We start from the raw sequence: 6,442 nt of genomic DNA on the forward strand, positions 1-6,442 counted from the left end.
GACAGTTCAGTGTGTGATAGAGGTGACTGACAAGTCAGTGTGTGATAGATGGGTCAGAGTGTGATAGAGGGGTCAGATGCTAAGGTCAGTGTGTGATAGAGGGGGCAGAATGTGATAGAGGGTCAGACTGACAGATCGGTGTGCGATAGAGGGCAAACCTGAAGTGAAAATTTGATGGGTCAGACAGACAGGTCAGTGTCTGATAGAGGAGTCAAACTGACAGTTCAGTGTGTGATAGAGGGGTCAGACTGACAGGTCAGTGTGTGAAAGAGGGGTCAGACTGACAGGTCAGTGTGTGATAGAGGGGTCAGACTTACAGGTCAGTGTGTGATAGAGGGGTCAAACTGACAGGTCACTGTTTGATAGAGGGTCAAACTGTGTGTGTTAGATGGGTCAGACTGACAGGTCATTGTGTGATAGAAGGGTCAGGCTGACAGGTCTATGTGTGATAGAAGGGTCAGACTGACAGGTCTATGTGTGATAGAGGGGTCAGGCTGACTGGTCACTGTGTGATAGAGGGGTCAGACTGACTGGTCAGTGTGAGATAGAGGGGTCAGAATGACAGGTCTATGTCTGATAGAGAGGTCAGATTGACAGGTCAGTGTGTGATAGAGGGTCAGACTGAAAGGTCAGTGTGTGATAGAGGGGTCAGACTGACAGGTCATTGTGTGATACATGGGTCAGACTGACAGGTCATTGTGTGATAGAGGGGTCAGACTGACAGGTCTCTGTGTGATAGAGGGGTCAGACTGAAGGGTTATTGTGTGATAGAGGGGTCAGACTGAAGGGTCATTGTGTGATAGAGGGGTCAGACTGACAGGTCTATGTGTGATAGAGGGGTCAGACTGACTGGTCAGTGTGTGATAGAGGGGTCAGACTGAAGGGTCATTGTGTGATAGAGGGGTCAGACTGACAGGTCTATGTGTGATAGAGGGGTCAGACTGACTGGTCAGTGTGTGATAGAGGGGTCAGACTGAAGGGTCATTGTGTGATAGAGGGGTCAGAATGACAGGTCTATGTCTGATAGAAGGGTCTAATTGACGGGTCATTGTGTGATAGAGGGATCAGACTGACAGGTCATTGTGTGATAGAGGGGTCAGACTGAAGGGTCATTGTGTGATACATGGGTCAGACTGACAGGTCATTGTGTGATAGAGGGGTCAGACTGACAGGTCACTGTGTGATAGAGGGGTCAGACTGACTGGTCTATGTGTGATAGAGGGGTCAGACTGACAGGTCTATGTGTGATAGAGGGGTCAGACTGAAGGGTCATTGTGTGATAGAGGGGTCAGATTGACAGGTCAGTGTGTGATAGAGGTGTCAGACTGACAGGTTAGTGTGTGATAGAGGGGTCAGACTGACAGGCCAGTGTGTGATAGAGGGGTCAAACTGACAGGTCTATGTGTGATAGAGTGTCAGACTGACAGGTCTATGTGTGATAGAGGGGTCAGACTGACAGGTCTCTGTGTAATAGAGAGGTCAGACTGACAGGTTTATGTGTGATAGAGGGGTCAGACTGACAGGTCTATGTGTGATAGAGGGTCAGACTGACAGGTTTATGTGTGATAGAGGGGTCAGACTGACAGGTCTATGTGTGATAGAGGGGTCAGACTGAAGGGTCTATGTGTGATAGAGGGGTCAGACTGCCAGGTCTATGTGTGATAGAGGGGTCAGACTGACAGGTCTCTGTGTGATAGAGGGGTCAGACTGACAGGTTTATGTGTGATAGAGGGATCAGACTGACAGGTCTATGTGTGATAGAGGGGTCAGACTGAAGGGTCTATGTGTGATAAAGGGGTCAGACTGACAGGTCTCTGTGTGATAGAGGGGTCAGACTGACAGGTTTATGTGTGATAGAGGGATCAGACTGACAGGTCTATGTGTGATAGAGGGGTCAGACTGACAGGTCTATGTGTGATAGAGGGGTCAGACTGACAGGTCTATGTGTGATAGAGGGGTCAGACTGAAGGGTCATTGTGTGATAGAGGGGTCAGACTGACAGGTCTCTGTGTGATAGAGGGGTCAGACTGACAGGTCTATGTGTGATAGAGGGGTCAGACTGAAGGGTCATTGTGTGATAGAGGGGTCAGACTGACAGGTCTCTGTGTGATAGAGGGGTCAGACTGACAGGTCTATGTGTGATAGAGGGGTCAGACTGAAGGGTCATTGTGTGATAGAGGGGTCAGACTGACAGGTCTCTGTGTGATAGAGGGGTCAGACTGACAGGTCATTGTGTGATAGAAGGGTCAGACTGACAGGTCATTGTGTGATAGAGGGGTCAGACTGACAGGTCATTGTGTGATAGAGGGGTCAGACTGACAGGTCTCTGTGTATTAGAGGGGTCAGACTGACAGGTCTATGTGTGATAGAGGGGTCAGACTGACAGGTCACTGTGTGATAGAGGGGTCAGACTGACAGGCCAGTGTGTGATAGAGGGGTCAGACTGACAGGTCTCTGTGTGATAGAGGGGTCAGACTGACAGGTCATTGTGTGATAGAGGGGTCAGACTGACAGGTCACTGTGTGATAGAGGGGTCAGACTGACAGGTCTCTGTGTGATAGAGGGTCAGACTGACAGGTCTCTGTGTGATAGAGGGGTCAGACTGACAGGTCTCTGTGTGATAGAGGGTCAGACTGACAGGTCTCTGTGTGATAGAGGGGTCAGACTGACAGGTTTATGTGTGATAGAGGGATCAGACTGACAGGTCTATGTGTGATAGAGGGGTCAGACTGAAGGGTCTATGTGTGATAAAGGGGTCAGACTGACAGGTCTCTGTGTGATAGAGGGGTCAGACTGACAGGTTTATGTGTGATAGAGGGATCAGACTGATAGGTCTATGTGTGATAGAGGGGTCAGACTGACAGGTCTATGTGTGATAGAGGGGTCAGACTGAAGGGTCATTGTGTGATAGAGGGGTCAGACTGACAGGTCTATGTGTGATAGAGGGGTCAGACTGAAGGGTCATTGTGTGATAGAGTGTCAGACTGACAGGTCTCTGTGTGATAGAGGGGTCAGACTGACAGGTCTATGTGTGATAGAGGGGTCAGACTGAAGGGTCATTGTGTGATAGAGGGGTCAGACTGACAGGTCTCTGTGTGATAGAGGGGTCAGACTGACAGGTCTCTGTGTGATAGAGGGGTCAGACTGACAGGTCATTGTGTGATAGAGGGGTCAGACTGACAGGTCTCTGTGTGATAGAGGGGTCAGACTGACAGGTCATTGTGTGATAGAAGGGTCAGACTGACAGGTCATTGTGTGATAGAGGGGTCAGACTGACAGGTCATTGTGTGATAGAGGGGTCAGACTAACAGGTCTATGTGTGATAGAGGGGTCAGACTGAAGGGTCATTGTGTGATAGAGGGGTCAGACTGACAGGTCATTGTGTGATAGAGGGGTCAGACTGACAGGTCTCTGTGTATTAGAGGGGTCAGACTGACAGTTCTGTGTGTGATAGAGGGGTCAGACTGACAGGTCTATGTGTGATAGAGGGGTCAGACTGACAGGTCACTGTGTGATAGAGGGGTCAGACTGACAGGCCAGTGTGTGATAGAGGGGTCAGACTGACAGGTCTCTGTGTGATAGAGGGTCAGACTGACAGGTCTCTGTGTGATAGAGGGGTCAGACTGACAGGTCACTGTGTGATAGAGGGGTCAGACTGACAGGTCTCTGTGTGATAGAGGGTCAGACTGACAGGTCTCTGTGTGATAGAGGGGTCAGACTGACAGGTCACTGTGTGATAGAGGGGTCAGACTGACAGGTCTCTGTGTGATAGAGGGTCAGACTGACAGGTCTCTGTGTGATAGAGGGGTCAGACTGACAGGTTTATGTGTGATAGAGGGGTCAGACTGAAGGGTCATTGTGTGATAGAGGGATCAGACTGACAGGTCATTGTGTGATAGAGGGGTCAGACTGACAGGTCATTGTGTGATAGAGGGGTCAGACTGAAGGGTCATTGTGTGATAGAGGGGTCAGACTGACAGGTCAGTGTGTGATAGAGGGGTCAGACTGACAGGTCATTGTGTGATAGAGGGGTCAGACTGCCAGGTCTCTGTGTGATAGAGGGGTCAGACTGACAGGTCTCTGTGTGATAGAGGGGTCAGACTGACAGGTCTATGTGTGATAGAGGGGTCAGACTGAAGGGTCATTGTGTGATAGAGGGGTCAGACTGACAGGTCTCTGTGTGATAGAGGGGTCAGACTGACAGGTCATTGTGTGATAGAAGGGTCAGACTGACAGGTCATTGTGTGATAGAGGGGTCAGACTGACAGGTCATTGTGTGATAGAGGGGTCAGACTGACAGGTCTCTGTGTATTAGAGGGGTCAGACTGACAGGTCTATGTGTGATAGAGGGGTCAGACTGACAGGTCACTGTGTGATAGAGGGGTCAGACTGACAGGCCAGTGTGTGATAGAGGGGTCAGACTGACAGGTCTCTGTGTGATAGAGGGGTCAGACTGACAGGTCATTGTGTGATAGAGGGGTCAGACTGACAGGTCACTGTGTGATAGAGGGGTCAGACTGACAGGTCTCTGTGTGATAGAGGGTCAGACTGACAGGTCTCTGTGTGATAGAGGGGTCAGACTGACAGGTCTCTGTGTGATAGAGGGTCAGACTGACAGGTCTCTGTGTGATAGAGGGGTCAGACTGACAGGTTTATGTGTGATAGAGGGATCAGACTGACAGGTCTATGTGTGATAGAGGGGTCAGACTGAAGGGTCTATGTGTGATAAAGGGGTCAGACTGACAGGTCTCTGTGTGATAGAGGGGTCAGACTGACAGGTTTATGTGTGATAGAGGGATCAGACTGATAGGTCTATGTGTGATAGAGGGGTCAGACTGACAGGTCTATGTGTGATAGAGGGGTCAGACTGAAGGGTCATTGTGTGATAGAGGGGTCAGACTGACAGGTCTATGTGTGATAGAGGGGTCAGACTGAAGGGTCATTGTGTGATAGAGTGTCAGACTGACAGGTCTCTGTGTGATAGAGGGGTCAGACTGACAGGTCTATGTGTGATAGAGGGGTCAGACTGAAGGGTCATTGTGTGATAGAGGGGTCAGACTGACAGGTCTCTGTGTGATAGAGGGGTCAGACTGACAGGTCTCTGTGTGATAGAGGGGTCAGACTGACAGGTCATTGTGTGATAGAGGGGTCAGACTGACAGGTCTCTGTGTGATAGAGGGGTCAGACTGACAGGTCATTGTGTGATAGAAGGGTCAGACTGACAGGTCATTGTGTGATAGAGGGGTCAGACTGACAGGTCATTGTGTGATAGAGGGGTCAGACTGACAGGTCTATGTGTGATAGAGGGGTCAGACTGACAGGTCATTGTGTGATAGAGGGGTCAGACTGACAGGTCATTGTGTGATAGAGGGGTCAGACTGACAGGTCTCTGTGTATTAGAGGGGTCAGACTGACAGTTCTGTGTGTGATAGAGGGGTCAGACTGACAGGTCTATGTGTGATAGAGGGGTCAGACTGACAGGTCAGTGTGTGATAGAGGGGTCAGACTGACAGGTCAGTGTGTGATAGAGGGGTCAGACTGAAGGGTCTCTGTGTGATAGAGGGGTCAGACTGACAGGGTCTCTGTGTGATAGAGGGGTCAGACTGACAGGTCACTGTGTGATAGAGGGGTCAGACTGACAGGTCTCTGTGTGATAGAGGGTCAGACTGACAGGTCTCTGTGTGATAGAGGGGTCAGACTGACAGGTCACTGTGTGATAGAGGGGTCAGACTGACAGGTTAGTGTGTGATAGAGGGGTCAGACTGACAGGTCTCTGTGTGATAGAGGGGTCAGACTGACAGGTTAGTGTGTGATAGAGGGGTCAGACTGGCAGGTCACTCTGTGATAGAGGGGTCAGACTGACAGGTCTATGTGTGATAGAGGGGTCAGACTGACAGGTTAGTGTGTGATAGAGGGGTCAGACTGGCAGGTCACTCTGTGATAGAGGGGTCAGACTGACAGGTCACTGTGTGATAGAGGGGTCAGACTGAAGGGTCATTGTGTGATAGAGGGGTCAGACTGAAGGGTCATTGTGTGATAGAGGGGTCAGACTGACAGGTCTATGTGTGATAGAGGGGTCATACTGAAGGGTCATTGTGTGATTGAGGGGTCAGACTGACAGGCCAGTGTGTGATAGAGGGGTCAGACTGACAGGTCTCTGTGTAATAGAGGGGTCAGACTGACAGGTCATTGTGTGATAGAGGGGTCAGACTGACAGGTTTATGTGTGATAGAGGGGTCAGACTGACAGGTCTCTGTGTGGTAGAGGGGTCAGACTGACAGGTCAGTGTGTGATAGAGGGTCAGACTGACAGGTTTATGTGTGATAGATGGGTCAGACTGACAGGTTACTGTGTGATAGAAGGGTCAGACTGACAGGTCTCTGTGTGATAGAGGGGTCAGACTGGCAGGTCATTGTATGATAGAAGGGTCAGACTGACAGGT

At 50.3% G+C, this 6,442-nt stretch overlaps 1 long non-coding RNA gene across 1 annotated transcript; it reads left to right on the top strand.

Moving 5' to 3' along the window:
* The first annotated feature begins 2,450 nt into the window (after positions 1-2,450).
* Positions 2,451-5,559, top strand: LOC128654756 (uncharacterized). Its single transcript, XR_008401486.1, has 3 exons — positions 2,451-2,609; positions 2,992-4,587; positions 4,970-5,559. It is a non-coding gene; the product is annotated as an uncharacterized LOC128654756 (long non-coding RNA).
* Positions 5,560-6,442: the final 883 nt, after the last annotated feature.

The sequence above is a fragment of the Bombina bombina genome, chromosome 3, assembly GCF_027579735.1.
Source record: "Bombina bombina isolate aBomBom1 chromosome 3, aBomBom1.pri, whole genome shotgun sequence".
NCBI lineage: Eukaryota > Metazoa > Chordata > Amphibia > Anura > Bombinatoridae > Bombina > Bombina bombina.